At 41.7% G+C, this 19,742-nt stretch overlaps 2 protein-coding genes across 6 annotated transcripts in view; one reads left to right on the forward strand and one right to left on the reverse strand.

Moving 5' to 3' along the window:
• The window catches only part of ZNF106 (zinc finger protein 106), a 53,880-nt gene extending 51,374 nt beyond the window's left edge, over positions 1–2,506 (reverse strand). Inside the window, exon 1 of the mRNA XM_070797338.1 lies at positions 2,355–2,506. The gene's annotated coding sequence lies outside the window, so the exon portion shown is untranslated. The remainder of the gene's footprint in view (positions 1–2,354) is intronic.
• Positions 2,507–6,706: 4,200 nt separating this feature from the next.
• SNAP23 (synaptosome associated protein 23) overlaps positions 6,707–19,742 on the forward strand; it is a 40,739-nt gene continuing 27,703 nt past the window's right edge. For 2 of the 5 annotated variants that reach the window (XM_070797352.1, XM_070797356.1), the window contains exon 1: positions 6,707–6,821. The gene's annotated coding sequence lies outside the window, so the exon portion shown is untranslated. The other 3 variants (XM_070797354.1, XM_070797353.1, XM_070797355.1) reach the window with 3 other exon arrangements.

Here is a 19,742-nt window from a genome sequence, read left to right on the forward strand (position 1 = left end):
CTTACTTCTTGGGAGGAAAGTTATGACCAACCTCAATAGCATATTCAAAAGCAGAGACATTGCTTTGCCAACAAAGGTCCGTCTAGTCAAGGCTATGGTTTTTCCAGTGGTCATGTATGGATGTGAGAGTTGGACTGTGAAGAAAGCTGAGCACCAAAAAATTGATGCTTTTGAACTGTGGTGTTGGAGAAGACTCTTGAGAGTCCCTTGGACTGCAAGGAGATCCAACCAGTCCATTCTAAAGGAGATCAGTCCTGGGTGTTCTTTGGAAGGAATGATGCTCAAGCTGAAACTCCAGTACTTTGGCCACCTCACTCGAAGAGTTGACTCATTGGAAGACTGATGCTCGGAGGGATTGGGGCAAGAAGAGAAGGGGACGACAGAGGATGAGATGGCTGGATGGCATCACCAACTCCATGGATGTGAGTTTGAGTAAACTCTGGGAGATGGTGATGGACAGGGCGGCCTGGCGTGCTGTGATTCATGGGGTTGCAAAGAGTCGGACACGACTGAGCGACTGAACTGAACTGAAGGATCAATCAGAGATCTGGATAACTGTATTACTCTCATTGAGTCATGAAGAAAAAAGAAGAGAAAAAAAGTAACTTCTAGATTTAAAAAGACTTCAAGAGATGTAACAGTCAAACTCAGTGCATAGACAGATCAAAAATTGCAAAAACAAGAAAACGGGATAATTTGGGGAAATTTTTAAAAAGGATCAAATATTAGATAACATAAACTGTTGTTCAGTGTGATTATTATACAGGGTTACACAGAAAAAATTTTCTTTTCATTAGAGACACATATTAAAGTATTTAGGGTGAAATATCAGGAATAAAAATAACAAATACAGCAAACTATTAAGGAATTTTAAAACCTGAGTGATCAATTTACAGGGAGTTCAAAATAGTATTTTCCCTACTTTTCTGGATGCTTAAAAGTTTTCACAATAAAAAAAAATAAAACAAAAAAAGTTTATAGAGAAAACTATTCCTCTCCCACTCCTTTTTCCTAGCCACCTCCACTTTATCACTGTTTCTTATGTATTCTAACAGAGATATTCTATGCATATATATACGTACAATAATCACCATTCACAGTTCTCCCTTTTTAAATATCTTCCTTTAAATCAAAGCAATTGCTTTTGAACTAACCTGATCAGACTCTACACCTCCTAACTCCTTCCAAGCCACTTTAAAACCATCTAGTACCTTTAATTAAGGCTATCATTTTCTAGACTAAATAGTTAACTCTAGAAACTGTAACTGTAGTATAGCTGCTTCTCAACAAAAGTGCTTAACAATATCTAACTTGATGTAACATGGGGAAAATTACCTTTCCATCCTATTTGAATTTCACCACTTCCCCAGCTAGGTTAGGCAAATTATCATCAAACTTTCCGTGACGTTATCTGAAATGTGCGCCAAAAAAAACACAACTTCCATTATAATATGTCATTAATTTTTTGTGACAGACCTGAGTGTATCTGGCACATGTGTAGTAGGTGCTAGATAAAACCTAACTGAACCTAATTATTATCTTCTATTGTTTCACTAACTTGAGACCAGGGCTCAAAACAAATTTTAAGATTTTCCAAGGGACTTAGAATAGTATTAGGCTCTTAGTAAGTGTTCAAAAGATATTCTGCCTTGAGTAAATCTGATATAAAACATTATGGTGGATAAAGACATTTGCTAGATTAAGAGAACTTTCCTTAACTACCATGGAGTTCCAAATTGTTAAAAGCCATGGGAATAAACTTCCAACAAGACGGCTTAATCTGATTCTCAAAGATGATTAAATTGAGCAGACTGAAGGGGGAGTGGCGTGCAAAGCATTTCCTCTTCATAATTATGCACTGAGATTCGGACTAAACGTTAAATTGACATATAGTAAGCTCTTCTTAATTAGTAGCTATTAAGACGCATCCCAACAGAAGTCCCAAGGAAGAAAAAGAACAGAAGCTGTCTGTCACAAGAGGTCGAAAGGTGTCCGCGGCGTGAGGCCCGTAGGCCTTTAAGGGGTACCTGGGTCTATGTATGGGCTCCCTGTTGCCCTCGGGGGCGAAAGTCAGCGACCTCCCCGAAAGGTCAAGCCTCTGGAGCCACGTTTCCCGCCGGAGCTGGGAGCAGAGCCGGAACGCCCCCGCGAGACACTGTATCCCGAGGCCAGAAGCACCGCCTGCCCGTAATCCCGCGCGACCCCTTCAAGAACGACCCGCAGCCCCCGCGCCGCAGTCCTCAGGCGCAGAGACCGGCCGCTTCCTGCACCCCCACAGCCTCCCTACAGTGGCAGACCACCAGGTCCCTGGGGTTCCGATACGCCTCGGCGCCGCCCGGCCCTTTGATACTCACACTCACAGCCGACCCCTCTTACTCCATCAGGCCGCCGAGGCGCCGGCGAGGGACCTCATTCACGCCCCAGCCACCCCCTTCAGCTTTGGGTCCGGCGCCCCGCTCCGAACCCGCTCCCCACCGGGAACCTCCGCCGCCGCCGCCGCCAGAGCGCAGGCGCACAGAGCTTCCGTCGCGCTCACTTTTATCCCCGCCTCGCTGCGGTCCGCCTTTCTCAACAACCTAGCTTTATTTGAACACACGAGAGTGAACAACGGACACAGAGGAACGAGACTTTACTTCAAAAGAATGGAAGATCACAAGGCAGACCAGCCGGCAGAAGAATTATCCCGCTGCACCGGACTCTGCTGTAACGCTGTAACCAGCCTCCCTCCTTTCTTTTCCATTCTTTTTGCTTTTTTTAGGCTTCCCTCTTGCTCCTATTCTCTTCCTAAGTTCTCACCGTTCTCCTAGGCAGTGGCAACTGTTGTGGCTAAATTTCCAATCACTCTTTCCTTGTAAAATTTACTGAAGCTTATTGAAAGATGCAAGAGCTTCAGAACAGACAGTCCCGAGTTCAAATCTTGACTTGCTGCTGCTGCTGCTAAGTCGCTTTAGTCGTGTCCGACTCTGTGCGACCCCATAGACGGCAGCCCAGCAGGCTCCCCCGTCCCTGGGATTCTCCAGGCAAGAACCCTGGAGTGGGTTGCCATTTCCTTCTCCAGTGCATGAAAAGTGAAAGTGAAGTCGCTCAGTCGTGTCCGACTTTTAGCGACCCCATGGACTGCAGCGCACCAGGCTCCTGCGTCCATGGGATTTTCCAGGCAAGAGTACTGGAGTGGGGTGCCATTGCCTTCGGTTCAGTTCAGTTTAGTCGCTCAGTCGTGTCCGACTCTTTGCGACCCCATGAATTGCAGCATGCCAAGGCCTCCCTGTCCATCACCAACTCCCGGAGTTCACTCAAACTCATGTCCATCGAGTCGGTGATGCCATCCAACCATCTCATCCTCTGTCGTCCCCTTCTCCTGCCCCCAATTCCTCCCAGCATCAGAGTCTTTTCCAATGAGTCAACTCTTCGTGTGAGGTGGCCAGAGTACTGGAGTTTCAGCTTTAGCATCATTCCTTCCAAAGAACACCCAGGACTGATCTCCTTTAGAATGGACTGGTTGGATCTCCTTGCAGTCCAAGGGACTCTCAAGAGTCTTCTCCAACACTCAGTTCAAAAGTATCAATTTTTTGGTGCTCAGCTTTCTTCACAGTCCAACTCTCACATCCATACATGACCACTGGAAAAACCATAGCCTTGACTAGACGGACCTTTGTTGGCAAAGCAATGTCTCTGCTTTTGAATATGCTATCTAGGTTGGTCATAACTTTCCTTCCAAGGAGTAAGCGTCTTTTAATTTCATGGCTGCAGTCACCATCTGCAGTGATTTTGGAGCCCCCCAAAATAAAGTCTGACACTGTTTCCACTGTTTCCCCATCTATTTCCCATGAAGTGATGGGACCAAATGCCATGATCTTAGTTGTCTGAATGTTGAGCTTTAAGCCAACTTCTTTGCTCTCCTCTTTTACTTTCATCAAGAGGCTTTTGAGTTCCTCTTCACTTTCTGCCGCCATTGCCTTAAGTACTAGTAATTTGTGATGTTGGGAAAATTACAAGTTTTATTGAAACTTACTTCCCTCAGAGTTAAAATTCAGATAGATACCGCAATCTCTCAGGGTGTTGCTGAGATTAAATGACATAATGTAGGTCAAGTGCCTGTCGGTAAAGCACATAATTCGTGCTGTCTATCATAAAGCAGTGGAGAAGGCAATGGCACCCCACTCCAGTACTCTTGCCTGGAAAATCCCGTGGATGGAGGAGCCTGGTAGGCTGCAGTCCATGGGGTCACTAAGAGTCAGACACGACTGAGCAACTTCCCTTTCACTTTTCACTTTCATGCATTGGAGAAGGAAATGGCAACCCACTCCCGTGTTCTTGCCTGGAGAATCCCAAGGCCGGGGGAGCCTGGTGGGCTTCTGTCCATGGGGTCGCACAAAGTCGGACATGACTAAAGCAACTTAGCATCATAAAGCAGATAATCCATTAATACCAATAATTATATTCTTATTAGTACTTGATTTATTTATATTCATTAAATTTAGCCCATGACCATTCCCTCAGATCATCTTTTAGTGACTAAAACTACTCAGATAAACCAAGTTACATTAAAGTTGATAAATTATTGAACTTCTAATATTGCTTGTTTAACAAGACCTTCAATGCCTCAAATGAAAGTAATCAGCTCCCTCCATCTATATGTAAATCCAGATTGGCTTCTGGAGGATTAAAGAATTTATTCCCATTCTGTACTTGTGACATCACAAGTCTTTGAAACACCAAGGTGTGGGGTATGCAGCGCATTCTTCTTTTAAAGGCATGCAATGGAAGAACTGTTTTACCTTATAAGCTCAGGGCCATGGTCCAAGGGAAAGCTTGTAGAAGACCAAGGTCAGCTGTTGGTGAGCATCAAGGTAATCCCAGATAAGGGTTTTTCAACCTTGGCTCTGTTGACATTTTGGAGAAAACTCTTGTGCTGTCCTGCTCTAGAGCCCAGGAGCTGCAACTACTGAGCCCACGTACTACAGCTACTGAGGCCAGCATTCGTAGGGCCCATGCTCCACAGCAAAAGAAGCCACGGCAATGAGAAGCCCATGCACCACAACTAACCCCCACTCTGCAACTAGAGAAAAGTTCACACAGCATCAAAGACCCAGCAAGTCACAAATTAATTAATTTAAAAAAAAATCATCCAGCTAATGCAGGAGACACAAGAGACATGGGTTCCATCCCTGGGTTGGGAAGATCCCATGGAGGAGGAAATGGCAGCCCACTCCAGTATTCTTGCCTGTGAAATCTGATGGACAGAGGAGCCCAGTGGGTTACAGTATATGGGATCACAAAAGAATCGGACATGGCTTAGGGACTAAAGCACAACCATACAGGCCCTCAAAACCAGTTACCACTCATACTACTGTTCCCTGGTCGACTTGCTCCATCAGTTTCTACAACAATATTTCAAATCTTCTTCACTTTCTTTAAAACTCCTAACTCTCTATCAGTAGATGACTTTGTCTCCTACTTCACAGAGAAAATAAGAGGCCAGCAGATAAGAAGTTCTTTAACTTCCTGTTACTAAACATACAGATTTACAAATACTTCCTGTCATTCAAATTGAGGAGATATCTTCTCCTCTTGTTTCCAAGACCTTTCCTTCCCTCAGTACTTTGGACTGCCTCTACTCTTACCCACTCAGGATCTACTGACTAGTGCTTCTCTTTAAAACTACTTTTTTTCTCAGTTGTATCTTACCTAGCATGCTTAAATTTTTCCTGTCTTAATTCTAATAGCAACCAAAAAAGCAGAAACAAAAAACTTGAACACTTGTCCTCTTCCCCCATTCCCCTCAAGACCATACTTTCCAAAAGCGTTCTACAACTTGTCCCCATTTCTGCATCTCCTCTCTCCAAACTACTGCAATCTATCTTTAACTTGTCATTTCATCACATAGCTTTCACTAAGATCACCAATGACCTCTGTGGTGGTATTTCTCAGATTACATCTTCCTTGACTCCTTAGGAATAGACAACTCCTTTGAAACTCCTTTTATTTCCAGCACTGTGCTGTATTCTCAGGGGAGCCTGGAGCAGTTTCCTGATCTGCTTTTAAACCTTTCAATATTCTCAGTGATCATGGTAAAGTGTAGGCTAACTTCCAAAAGTACAAGATTTTCCAAGACTTGGCCATTGCCAACTTTAAGAACTCATTTCCCGCTTCACCGGAAGATATGAGGAGCTTTAAGCCTCTAAATAGATGAACTACAAGGAAACTTCCAGAAGGCGCTATGGTCTTCTTGGACTCTCCAATGACCACAGTCTGGAAACCTTTATCTCCCTCCCGTACCTCCGGTGCAACTCCTACTTATCCTTCATGACTTCAAAACTCACTTCCTCCGGGAACCCTTTCTGATACCCTGAGAATAAAGCTCTTAGTTCATTGTGCGCCAGCGGCCCCTCGGATGTTCTGTATGCCAAGTACTATATTCTGTCCACTATGTTTTCATATCTATCTCCCAGTATAGAGAGAGGTCAGGGAAGGCATTCCTTTCGCAGCCTTTTCCTCAGCATTCATCCCGCACAAGGCCAGGCACATGGGTTGCCCTCAGTGAAAATTTGTTGTCTGAACACCGCCCACCTTTGGGTAATACTCGAATTATCCGGTAAACGGGTGAGTCCCAGGGCTCTCCGCCTGCGTGGCAGGGAGATTTAAAGCCCTCGCACGGTGATTGGCTCCAGCCTCAGGGGTGTGTCCGGGCTCGCCGCGCCGGGGAAGTGCGCAGGCGCGCAGGTCTGGCGAGCGCAGGCGCAAGAAGGGCGCAGCTGGGAGTTCGGCCTGCGGGTGTCCGAGCTGTAGCGGCCGGAGAGGAGTGGCTGGACCTCTGCTTGGTGAGTCTCCAGGAGTAGGGATGAGTGAGCTGGCCGGGGAGAAGATTGGGATCATAATCCCAAGGAGAAAGAGTGTATCGTGACGGTTGAAAAGTTGGTGAGGTCGGACTTAAGGGGAGAAGGTGGCGCTCTGACCGGGACTGGGCAGGTCCGGCCCTGATCGAGGACGCTGGACGCCGAGAGACTTATCAAGCGGCCAGAGGAGGAAGGGTGGAGGGATGATGGTTCTCTAGACTCTTCCTAGAAACCTAGCAGAGGTAAACTCCCACTCTCTAACTTCCCACCCTCACGGTGTTGCTGCGGTTGGGATTGTATGGTGGCTCCAGTGATCAGAGAAACTCTGAACTAGTTGTTTGAAGGAGGGTTCTGCGGTTCATAGCATTGGAGAGTCCATTCTGTCCAGGGAAGTCCAGTTTTACATTGCGGCTTTACTGAAGATACACGAAGGAAAAGGTCGGTAAAAGATCGAATTCCACAGGGTAAGCGGGGCGGGGGAAAGTCCTGGAAAGTGTTTCACATGGGACTTTTTCTCATCGTTAGTGACCACAATGCAAAGAAAGGCAGATGGGAGTTAGAGGAAACCGAAATTCGTCAAAGTTGGAAAAAGAAGATGAGAAAGGAGTATTAACTTACATCTCTCGGGGAAGGGTGGGGGCAATTGGGAGAGGAGAGTATGGAAATTGGCAGCTTCTGACAGTGATCCCTCAGCACTGTGAAAATACTGTAGCCTGTTAGTAGCAGATACTTTAAGAATCGGGAGTGATATTACTCCATCTGCCGTGGTGCCCTTAAGATCGGTTTTCAGATGTCCCAGTGAGATACTGCAAGTATGGCATAGAAATGGTTCTTCCACTTTCTTGTCTTGCCTGGAAATTCTTGAGACATCATTAGCAAGAATACTTTGACATCTCATCTTGAAACATTTCATAGTAAAAATTTTAAATATTACTGTTTCTGCCGCCAGCAAAGTTGATGCCAAGGCATGCAGTGATCACCTGTCATTCATTCCTTTGGCGAGAGGTAATGAGAAAAAACACATTCATGTAAATAATTAGGCGAAAACCCTTTTATTACTCTGCTCCTTTGACAGGTTATGTGAAAGTAAATAAAATGATCATATAATTTAACCTACAACTTAAATGTTTATCAGTGTTGCTAGAGTTCTTTTTTTAGATGCTTATGGTATGTGAATATGCACTAGAAAATTGCTTTTGTCTTAGTTCCAGAGTAGGAATGATTTATTTGTGCCATTATTTTTTTTTAACAATATTTACACTCTTTCCTGTAAACAGTAAAATTTCTGTATGCATCTTAGTGTTTGTTTCTTTTACTCCAAATCAACTTTAGTAACAAGCTCACTGAACTACAGATCACATCTTTTCTAATCATGGGGAACAATACCTTGAGCAAACAAACAGGCCCTGTTGCTCATGGGACAGTTATGGTGCTTCACTTGCTTTGAACCATTTGTTTTTTGTTGTTTAGGTCACTAAGTCATGTTGAACTCTTTTGCGACCCCATAGATTGTAACCTGCCAGGTTCCTCTGCCCAAGAATTTCCCAGGCAAAAATACTAGAGTGGGTTGCCATTTTCTTCTCCAGGGGATCTTCTTGAGCTAGGGATCTAACTCACATCTCTTTTGTTTGCAGGCAGATTGTTTACCACTGAGCCACCAGGGAAGCCCATGAACTATACCGCCATCATAAATTTTGCATTTTAGAAGTTTTACTTTACATTTTAATAGACTTTTAAAAAACATTACCCTCTTCCAAGGTGATAATCTGTGAAATCATGGTTTAGCTATATTTTATACCTTTTCTAGTACACATTATAATATGTAGCTATTAAGTACATAAGCATTGCTTATATAACAAAATCATTTCTTTTCAGCTTTAGTGTATTTTTTTAAATATTTTTTAATTGAAGGATAATTGCTTTTTACAAAATTTTGTGTTTTTCTGTCATTCATTAACAAGAATCAGCCATAGGTACACCCATGTCCCCTGCCTCCCAAACCTCCCATCTCCCCCTCAGCAAAATTGTTTCTTGTTCTTGCTCTGCACTTTGGAAAATGCTGCTTTGGGCCTAATCTACTCATTTTTAAAATAAAATGAAAATTGAACTACCTAAACTCTAATGTTGATGGACTCCAAAATTCTCTTAGCCTTGTGATGGCATTCATTATTGTGACACAATTCTAACAAACTTATCTGGTGAAACCAGATTAAAGTAGAATAGCAAAAGGGAAAAAGAGGATTTTGCTCTTTGACATTTTTGTGAAATCAGCTGAATTAAGGTACTTTGTTTTCCTCCTGTGGTTCCTATGTCTTAAACATTCTGAAATCTGTTTTTTAACTGTCTTTGTACTTTGCATTCTGTATATGTTAGCATTTATAATATATGACATTGCTTGCATCCAAGAGTGCTGAACTTTTTATTCCAGTGCTGTATTTTGTTTTCAGGTCTGTAGATTGACAGAAAAATAAATGACGGGACTGGTCTTTTCTTTGTCTTGGGGGTGGTGGTGGTAGGGGCTTGGAACAGATGGATCCAGTGCCTCTAACAATTGGAGGAAGTGGATTGTGGAGCCAGGAAACAGCATCTACTGTTCTTTTGTAATATTGGTGGGGGTGGAGATGGGATTCCATTTTACTCATTTAAGTTCACTGACATTTTAGTTTTGATTTCAGTTTAGATTGAATTATTACTAAAATATTTAAGTCACTATTCACTATATTTTTCTGGAATTCCTTCATCTTCTTGATTTTTGTGAGTTCTTGGATATAAAACTTGTTTAAAATTTATTTTAACAATGTTTTCACAGTTGAGATTACCTTTAGATTGCCTCTTGATGCTTTTGGCTGCAAAGGATGTAATCAATCTGATTTCGGTGTCGACCATCTGGTGATGTTCATGTATGGTCTTCTCTTGTGTTGTTGGAAGAGGGTGTTTGCTATGACTAGTGCGTTCTCTTGGCAGAACCCTATTAGCCTTTGCCCTGCTTCATTCTATACTCCAAGGCCAAATTTGCCTGTTACTCCAGGTGTTTCTTCACTTCCTACTTTTGCATTCCAGTCCCGTATTATGAAAAGGACATCTTTTGGGAGTGTTAGTTCTAGACGGTCCCATCACTTCATGGCAAATAGATGGGGAAACAGTGAAAACAGTGGCTGACTTTATTTTGGGGGGCTCCAAAATCACAGCAGATGGTGATTGCAGCCATGAAATTAAAAGACGCTTACTCCTTGGAAGGAAAGTTATGACCAACCTAGACAGCATATTAAAAAGCAGAGACATTACTTTGCCAACCTTTGTCTGTCTAGTCAAGGCTATGGTTTTTCCAGTGGTTATGTATGGATGTGAGAGTTGAACTATAAAGAAAGCTGAGCGCCGAAGAATTGATGCTTTTGAACTATGGTGTTGGAGAAGACTCTTAGAGTCCCTTGGACTGCAAGGAGATCCAAGCAGTCCATCCTAAAGGAGACCAGTCCTGGGTGTTCATTGGAGGGACTGATGTTGAAGCTGAAACTCCCAATACTTTGGCCACCTGATGTGAAGACCTGACTCATTTGAAAACACCCTGATGCTGGGAAAGATTGAGGGCAGGAGGTGAAGGGGACAGAGGATGAGATGGCTGGATGGCATCACTGACTCAATGGACATGGGTTTGGGTGGACTTCGGGAGTTGGTGATGGACAGGGAGGCCTGGCGTTGCTGCAGTTCATGGGGTCGCAAAGAGTCGGACACGACTGAGTGACTGAACTGAACTTGATGCTTTTAAAATAAAATTCAGGGACTTCTCTGGTGGTCCAGTGGCTAATACTCCATATTTTCAATGCAGGGGGCCCAGGTTTGATCCCTGATCAGGGAACTAGATCCCACATGCTGCAACTAAGAGTTTGATTGCTGCAACTGAAAGACCCTGCATGCCACAACGAAGACCCAGAGCAGCCAAATAAATAGTTTTAAAAAGAAAAAGAAAATCCAAATTTCTTGGTATAGTAGATAAGCCCTTCACAAACTATGTCCTGTCTGCCTGTTAAAGCCACCCTCGCCACTCTGTACACATGCACACACATACATACATGTTTTATTCCTGCATGTCTGTATTGTGGCACTTTTTTTTTTTTTGACCATGCTGTGCAGCTTGTGGAATTTTAGTTCCCTGACCAGGGACTGAACCCAGGCCCTGGCAGTGAAAGCACCGAATCCTTACTACTGGACTGCCAGGGAATTCCCTGTGGCGCTTCTTCAATAGTCTAAGATCACAATTTTTGTTTTAGAGTTGATTGTGCTTTATCTTGAGACGTTTCATAATTATTATGAAAAAGTATACTTTTACTGAGCACTACATTCTAGCAAGGTTTTAAATTCTTTGTATAAGTTAACTTAGTCCTTACCACCACACTTGAAGTAATTAGTGAGAAAACAAGCACAGAGAAGTTGAGCAAGCCGTAGTCACCATTTGAAACCATTGTGCCTCCAAATACTGGGCACTTAATCACTATACTGTATTGCTTTTTGTATAAACAAGAATGCCATTCAGTCTGCTGTGGGGGAGTATTCCTTTCTGGGGATTTGAATGCTTATGTTTTCTACCTGTGGCATCTGACTCCTCATATCAGAATATTTGAGAAGCTTACCAAAAAGGATCTAAGTGAACTTGGAACCAGGGCCAAAGTACTTGGATGGCTTAGGTGAATGTTTCACTCAAGCAGGATAAAGCCTTGCCAATCATCCCCACCTCACACTTGGTATTTCCCTGGTAGATACCGTAGGTATGTCTGCCAAATTGTGTCTTTCTGTTCCCCAGCGAGTGAGTGCTACATTCTTGAGCCTCCTTATCTTTCTTATAAATCATCCCATTTCTGTTCTCACAGCCTTTCTTTTAGACAGTACTTGATTACAATCACATCTAGATCTTCCTTCCCAGGATTATATCCTGGTTACTTAGAGTATAATTGTGGAAATGCCAAGGTTGAGCAGGACTTGAAAACTTGGTGTTGTACATCAAGCAATTAAGTTATAATAGATGTTTCTGTAAAGCTGAAGTGTAATTTTGATCATTTTGATTAGTCGTTTTAGTGGTACTTTCTCCTTCAGCAGTATTATTTCTGTCTTGAATCATGTGCTTCAGTGGTCTTTGAAACCAAGATATTTAATAGATATGATTCAGAGGTGTACTTCTTATATTTGCATAGTGTTTCTTTTGGCAGTGGGGAGCGGGGAGGGCTTGGTATAAGAATAAAGTTGTTCCTGTAGGAGGAAGTAGAAAGGAGACTTGAGAGAGGAAGTGAAAGGAGGAACCTAACATTAAATAACTCGTCTCATCTAAGTGCTTTCAGGAAGAATTAAATTTCCTAATCAGAGCATGGATTCTTTTTGGCCTCTCTAGGATGTTTCTAGTATTTTGGAATACCATGTGCCTGTACTTGTACTCACATGGTATTCCAGTGTGTACATCGGAATACCATGTGAGTATACATGTGAACATTTTTCCTTATTTTCTTCCTTCCTTGTGTGTCAGCACTTCTAATGTTCCTTGTTAAAAAGAGAATTTAAGAATGAAATCTAAAGAAAAACCAAATTCTTTTATTCAGTAAGTGATGGTTCATATCTGAACTTCTGCTTCATTCTCTGTAATCCTTTTTTTTCTATTCTATTTATCCTCTATTTTTCATCTTTAGGAGTCTTTAAAAAAAAAGAGCTGCTTAAGTGTAGTGTGTGTGTGTGTACGTGTGCACACACACACGCATGCTCCATCATGTCCAACTCTTTTGCAACCCCATGGACTGCAGCCCACCAGACTCCTCTGTCCATGGAATTCTCCAAGCAAGAATGCTGGAGTGGGTTGCTAGTTCCTCTTCCAAGGGATCTTCTCCACCCAGGGATCGAACCCACGTTTCCTGCATCTCCTGCATTGGCAGGAAGATTGTTTATCACTGTGCCACCTAGGAAGCCCATATTGTGCATATACTTTTACTTTGTTAGGTGCCATCCTAGACACCTAATAATTCATGACATGAGATACCACATGTGAGGTAGGGATGATTGGCAAGGCTTCCAACAGCCTGAATGAAATATTCACTACAACCATCCAAGTATTATGGCTCTGATTCTAAGTTTGCCTGGGAGCTTTCTGATTAGCTTCTCAAAAATTCTGATACCAGGAGTCAGATGCCATGGAGGATATAACAAATATCATGAGTGAAAATGGGTAAATTCATTAGTAATTGTTATTTCATGAGTCTTTACTCTGTGCTAAGCATGTTATGTAGCTTAACTATTAATAACTTTATTTCTGAAACAACCCTCTTGGTAGAACTGTTATCCTGATGAATGAGGAAACTGAGACTTGAATAGGTTAAGTAAATTGCCTGGGTACCAGAGCTAGAAGGAATTCAGGGTCTATCTGACATCAGAGTCTGTGTTATGAACCACTACATTATGCTCATTCAACACAGTATTTAAAGTATCTCACGTTATCTGGGAGTAGCAAGTTTAGTCACTGGAGAATTATAGCTGAAATCATATTCAACCCAACTAGGCCTTGACAGCATTTCAGATGGTCTTCGCCTCAGTCTAGGAAGACTATAGTCCTATTGAGAGGTAGAATTTATGTGCATAAAACAACTAGAAAACTGAAGTGAAATGGAAAACTGTGTATATTTGGAGGCAATAGAGAAGAATGCTTTATTTTCCATATCCTAACTGCTGCTGCTGCTGAGTCACTTCAGTCATGTCCGACTCTGTGTGACCCCATAGACAGCAGCCCACCAGGCTCCCCTGTCCCTGGGATTCTCCAGGCAAGAACACTGGAGTGGGTTGCCATTTCCTTCTCCAATGCATGAAAGTGAAAAGCGAAAGTGAAGTCGCTCAGTCGTATCTGACTCTTAGTAGACCTGGTAGGTCTGCAGCCTACCAGGCTCCTCCATCCATGGGATTTCCCAGGCAAGAGTACTGGACTGGGGTGCCATTGCCTTCTCCGATCCTAACTACAGTGTAGCATAAAATACACATTGCAAAAGAAACAAAGGTAATTTTCTTAACATCAGATATGTTCCTTTACTTGACAACAGATGCTTGAAAAATGCTTGTGGTATGTATTGAGAGAGACGTGTTCTAGGACCACGGTTCCTTTCTGCTGGTAGGAAAGGACTAGGTAGGCTGCTGACTCCTCCTTGCTCTGCAAGAGTTTTCAGTTCTCTTGGGGAGGTCACCATAGCTACATGGTACTTTTTACCTATTCCCTTCTGACAGCCCTGGCCTACAGTTTCCCTTTTCAGCTGGACTCTGTTCCCTCTTGCCATCTTATGACCACACTCCTCTGCCTTTTCTTTCCCAGCTGCCATCAAGTCTGTTCCAAAAAGTATACCCCCACCCCCGCCACTTCTCCAGTAAAGATTGTGTAATATAGAGAGAGCCTAAGAATTATACTTTATTCTCATAGCATAAAAAAGTTAGACTAGGTGATCTCTGAGGTTTATTTCCCTTTAGAGATAGTTCTCTGAGATGAGAATTAAAAAGAAATTTTATGCACATATAATTGGTTAATTAAGCATAAAATTTCTGTAGGCTTATATTTTCCAGTTGGTGTTCTGTGGAACCGTGGATTCTTTGGGATTAATAAAAAGCATTATTGGAAGGAAAGGTTTTATGGTCATCTATGTGTGAGTGGAAGTGAGAAATAGATTTAAGGGACTAGATCTGATAGACAGAGTGCCTGATGAACTATGGACGGAGGTTCATGACATTGTACAGGAGACAGGGATCAAGACCATCCCCAAGAAAAAGAAATGCAAAAAAGCAAAATGGCTGTCTGAGGAGGCCTTACAAATAGCTGTAAAAAGAAGAGAAGCAAAAAGCAAAGGAGAAAAGGAAAGATATACCCATTTGAATGCAGAGTTCCGAAGAATAGCAAGGAGAGATAAGAAAGCCTTCCTCAGCGATCAATGCAAAGAAATAGAGGAAAACAATAGAATGGGAAAGACTACAGATCTCTTCAAGAAAATCAGAGATACCAAGGCAACATTTCATGCAAAGATGGGCTCAATAAAGGACAGAAATGGTAGGGACCTAACAGAAGCAGAAGATATTAAGAAGAAGTGGCAAGAATACACAGAAGAGCTGTACAAAAAAGATCTTCACAACACAGATAATCATGAAGGTGTGATCACTCACACTCACCTAGAGCCAGACATCCTGGAATGCAAAGTCAGGTGAGCCTTAGCAAGCATCACTACAAACAAAGCTAGTGGAGGTGATGGAATTCCAGTTGAGCTATTTCAAACTCTAAAAAATGATGCTGTGAAAGTGCTGCACTCAATATGTCAGCAAATTTGGAAAACTCAGCAGTGGCCACAGGACTGGAAAAGGTCAGTTTTCATTCCAGTCCCAAAGAAAGGTAATGCCAAAGAATGCTCAAACTACCACACAATTGCACTCATCTCACACACTAGTAAAGTAATGCTCAAAATTCTCCAAGCCAGGCTTCAGCAATACGTGAACCGTGAACTTCCTGATGTTCAAGCTGGTTTTAGAAAAGGCAGAGGAACCAGAGATCAAATTGCCAACATCCGCTGGATCATGGAAAAAGCAAGAGAGTTCCAGAAAAACATCTATTTCTGCTTTATTGACTATGCCAAAGCCTTTGACTGTGTGGATCACAATAAACTGTGGAAAATTCTGAAAGAGACGGGAATACCAGACCACCTGACCTGCCTCTTGAGAAACCTGTATACAGGTCAGGAAGCAACAGTTAGAACTGGACATGGAACAACAGACTGGTTCCAAATAGGAAAAGGAGTACGTCGAGGCTGTATATTGTCACCCTGCTTATTTAACTTATATGCAGAGTACATCATGAGAAATGCTGGGCTGGAGGAAGCACGAGCTGGAATGAAGATTGCCGGGAGAAATATCAATAACTTCAGATATGCAGATGACACCACCCTTATGGCAGAAAGTGAAGAAGAACTAAAGAGCCTCTTGATGAAAGTGAAAAAGGAGAGTGAAAAGCTGGCTTAAAGCTCAACATTCAGAAAACTAAGATCATGGCATCCGGTCCCAATAGATGGGGAAACAGTGGAAACAGTGGCTGACTTTTTCTGGGCTACAAAAATCACTGCAGATGGTGATTGCAGCCATGAAATTAAAAGATGCTTACTCCTTGGAAGGAAAGTTGTGACCAACCTAGATAGCATATTCAAAAGCAGAGACATTACTTTGCCAACAAAGGTCCATCTGGTCGAGGCTATGTTTTTTCCAGTAGTCATATATGGATGTGAGAATTGGACTGTGAAGAAAGCTGAGCGCCGAAGAATTGATGCTTTTGAACTGTGGTGTTGGAGAAGACTCCTTAGAGTCCCTTGGACTGCAAGCAGATCCAAGCAGTCCATCCTAAAGAAGATCAGTCGTGGGTGTTCATTGGAGGGACTGATGTTGAAGCTGAAACTCCAATACTTTGGCCAGCTCATGCGAAGAGCTGACTCATTGGAAAAGACCTTGATGCGGGGAAAGATTGAGGGCAGGAGGAGAAGGGGACGACAGAGAATGAGATTGTTGGATGGCATCACCAACACAGTGGACATGGGTTTGGGTGGACTTCGGGAGTTGGTGATGGACAGGGAGGGCTGGCATGCTGTGGTTCATGGGGTCGCAAAGAGTTGAACACAACTGAGTGACTGAACTGAACTGAACTGAATGTGTGAGTGGGACAAAGTTGAACAAATTTCTTCACTGCTTAAGACTTCTGATTTCCAGTCAAGAATTTAATGAGCCAGCCAGTCTATAATGTGAAGATATACATGAACAGTAGGAGGAGATGGGAAGATAGAAGAGTTAAATATCATTATCGTAGAAAGTCAGTGAATGATACCCAAAATTGACAAATATCAAGAAATAACACCATAAGCATGATTTAGAGATTGGGAGTTAAATGCTAAAATGACTAATACTGTTGAAAATTTTTCTCTGGGGTCTTGGGAGCAGGAATTGGTTTGGGGGAAGAGGGAGGGCAGGTGAACTGCTATTTATTACTGCTGTAGAGCTATTTGATATCTCAAACCATGTGTATATACTTTATTAAAATTAAACATGGAAGAATATCACAGCTTCAAAAATAATTTTTGATAGCTGAATGACATTCCATCATGTAGTTATACCGTACTTTTTCAATCAGATCTCTTACCATTGGTTATATAGACCTCTTTGAATTTTTTAACATTATAAATAATATTGACACTAAGGTATTTTTGTCTTATCTGTGATTTTCTTCTAAATTGATAAAAATGAGAAAAGGCCAGAGAAGAGGGATATTTTAATTTTTCTTGTATATATTTCATTATCCTTTGAGAATTTTGATTTTTTAATCAGCATTTTATCTTCTAAAATAGTATTCAAGTTAAACTTTAATTGTATAGGAGTAAGAATTGAAATGGCCAGATCATCTGAATGCAAAATCCATCACTGCTTCCACTTTTCTGCCTTCTATTTTTCATGAAGTGATGGGAGCAGATGTCACGATCTTGGTTTTTTTAATGTTGAGTTTTAAGCCAGCTTTTTGACTCTCCTTTTCCACTTTCATTTAGAGTCTCTTTAGTTCCTCTTCACTTTCTGCCATTAGAGTGGTTCATCTGCATATCTAAGGTTGTTGATATTAAACTATACATATTTTTAATGTAGCATTAAGACTTATTGATAGAAATAATAGTGTTTAACCTTTTGTAATGACCATTTTAAGTCTTTCCAGAAAATCAGCGTTTTCAAATATACTAGCATGTAAATAATGCATTGGTTGTTGTCTTATTTAAATTTCGCTTTCTATTACACAGTTATTAATAATAGCCAGGAATACCAGTTTTAAAGTAATTTTCTCTTATTACAAGAAGTAAAATTTGAAGTTTTTTTTCTTTTAAAAATACAGAAATACATGTTTTCAGAATTCCAAGAAATTGGAAGAAGTTAATGAAGAAAGCTATAAGATGTATTTCTTAACATGGTTGTTCTGCCATTTTCCAACCATTTTTCTTACTTGAAAAGAAAGGTGATCCATTTAATATAAAATATACTTTTTATTTCAGTGGTGCCTACTCTCTAGCTGCTATCATATATTATTTTAACTAAATCTCTAACTTAGATTTTACACTGTGGCAGAGAATAGTTTGTTTCGCATAGTAAAAGCTACAAAATTAATGTTTTCCTTCCTGTCTTCCTTTTAATTCCTACTCAAACTTTTTTCTTTTATTAGTCTATTCTTTCTCATAGTCTTTCTCTACTCTTAAGACTTTTTCAGTTTTTTTTTTTGTAATTTAAGATATTATTCATATAAAATTCACCATTTTAAAGTATACCATTTAGGAGCTTTTAGCATATTCATATGACTGGAACCATCACCACTAATTCCAGAACATTTCCATTACCTGCAAACAGCCCCATACCTATTGATAGTCAGTCCCACCTCCCCCTACCCTGGCAACAACTAATCTACTTTCTGCCTTTATGGATTTATCTATTTTGGACATTTTATATAAATGGCATTATACAATATGGGGCCTTTTGTATCTGGCTTTGTTCAGTAAGAATTAGGCTTTTGAGGCTCATACATGTTATAGCCTTTTTATACAGTTCACAGGGTTCTCATGGCAAGTATACTAGAGTGGTTTGCCATTCCCTCCTCTAGTGGATCACATTTTCTCAGAACCCTACACTATGACCCATCTGTCTTGAGTGGCCCTGCACAGTACAGCTCCTAGCTTCCTTGAGCTCCTTTGCCATGACAAGGCAGTGATGTGGAAACTCTTAAAGAGATGGGATTAAAGAGATGGGAATACCAGACCATCTTAACCTGTGTCCTGAGAAACCTGTATGTGAGTCAAGAACAACAGTTAGAACAACAGTTAGAACAACAGTTAGAACCTTGTATGGAACAACTGACTGGTTCAAGATTGAGAAAGGAGTATGACAAGGCTGTTTATTGTCATCCTGTTTATTTAACTTATACTTAGAACACGTAATACAAAATGCTGGACTGGATGAATTACAAACTGGAATCAATCAAAATGGCTGGGAGAAATATCAACAACCTCAGATATGTGGATGATACCACTTTAATGGCAGAAAGTGAAGAGGAACTAAAGAGCCTGTTGATGAGGGTGAAAGAAGAGAGTGAAAAAGCCAGTTAAAACTCAGTATTAAAAAAACTAAGATCATAGCATCCAGTCCCATCACTTCATGTCAGATGGAAGAGGAAAAGATGGAAGCAGTGACAGGTTTCCTCTTGTTGGGCTTTGAAATCACTGCAGATGGTGGGTGCAGTCATGAAATTAGAAGACGGTCGCTTCTTGGCAGGAAAGCCATAACAAACCTAGACAGTGACAAAAGCAGAGACATCACTTTTGCCGACAAAGGTCCTTATAGTCAAGGCTGTGGTCTTCCCAGGAGCCATGTATGGATGTGAGAGCTGGACCATAAAAGAAGGCAGAACGCTGAAGAATTGATGCTTTTGAACTGTGGTGCTGGAGAAGACTCTTCAGAGTCCCATGGACTGCAAGGAGATAACTTTGGCCACCTGATGCAAAGAGCTGACTCATTGGAAAAGACCCTGATGCTGGGAAAGATTGAAAACAGAAGGAGAAAGGGTGACAAGGGATGAGATGGTTGGGTGTCATCACTGATTCAATGGACATGAACTTGGGCAAGCTCCAGAAGATGGTGGGGAACAAGGAAGCATGGTGTGCTGTAGTCCATAAGATTGCAGAGTCATACGCTACTTGGCAACTGAACAAGAACAACATGTTATAGCATGTAACATTCCTTTCTGTGGCTGAATGATACTCCATTGTGGACATTTGAGTTTTTCCCTGCCTTTTCTTTTTTTAATTGAAGTATGTGTGTAGTTGCTAAGTCGTGTCCGACTCTTTG

Source organism: Bos indicus, chromosome 10, assembly GCF_029378745.1.
Source record: "Bos indicus isolate NIAB-ARS_2022 breed Sahiwal x Tharparkar chromosome 10, NIAB-ARS_B.indTharparkar_mat_pri_1.0, whole genome shotgun sequence".
NCBI classification, from domain to species: Eukaryota; Metazoa; Chordata; class Mammalia; order Artiodactyla; family Bovidae; genus Bos; species Bos indicus.